Here is a 1,016-nt window from a genome sequence, read left to right as displayed (position 1 = left end):
CAGATGAACGATGTGTTCAGTTTTGTGATGGTTAAGCGAGCATGAAACTATGACGTTTATTCTCATGATGTATGTTTTCTAGACTTTAAGCGATTTGTTCTTGTGAAATTTTCCTCATTTACTAGAGGCATCAAACAGAATCTTTCTCTTTATTTGAACAGTTGGTTTTTCAAAGTGTTGTTGGTCAGAATTTTGGTCATGTTGTTAAAGAACGATCGCTTCATAAGATGAGCTTTTTCTTGTGCTTCTTCTGCGCATATGGTATGCTTCGACATTCAAGTTAATCTGCTTGTATCTTCTGTCTTGATCTCAATGTGCTCGACATGATTCACTGAAGAGTTCCCCCTTTCTCTGATTTCATGATCATTTTCGCATGTCTTGCTGGCTTGAATCTGCTGAAGTTCCCCTTTGATAATATTTGCTTTGTGAGGCTCACCATGTTGAAGGGATCAGTGGTTGTACATGTTTATTTTCAGCATGTAACTTCTGTCACTAAACTTCTTAAAAACAGAATTAAACATGAAATTTGTGTAGTAGTATGGCACTACTATTATGGCTGCCCAGTAGCCCTCAAAGTTGGTATATGTGGGGATGAGTTTTAAAAAAAAAAGAATTCTTGTTTGTGTGTGGAGTTTAAACTTGCAATAAGCCATGAGACTCCTTCTAATCACTGTTCATTTGATGGTCAACTAGTTCAGCAGCTTAGGGATATTAATTAAACTTCGATTTGTTTGGTTTTCACTTGTATGGTTGGGGGTAACTAATTGCACATCATCTGAGTGAGTTGTCAATAAGCGGCATGTTTCAGTTCTTGCCTTTGGCGGAGTTTGCTTACAACAGCAGCTACCAGTCGAGCATCCAGATGGCTCCTTATGAGGCCTTATATGGTAGGCGATGTCGGTCTCCGGTTGGATGGTTTGAGCCGGGAGAGGCTCGATTGATAGGTACGGATTTGGTTCAGGAGGCCTTGGACAAGGTCAAGATCATTCAGGAGAGGCTTCGTTCAGCTCAGTCTA

The sequence above is a fragment of the Nicotiana attenuata genome, chromosome 1, assembly GCF_001879085.1.
Source record: "Nicotiana attenuata strain UT chromosome 1, NIATTr2, whole genome shotgun sequence".
Taxonomy (NCBI): Eukaryota; Viridiplantae; Streptophyta; class Magnoliopsida; order Solanales; family Solanaceae; genus Nicotiana; species Nicotiana attenuata.
Note: the sequence above shows the minus strand (reverse complement) of the source record.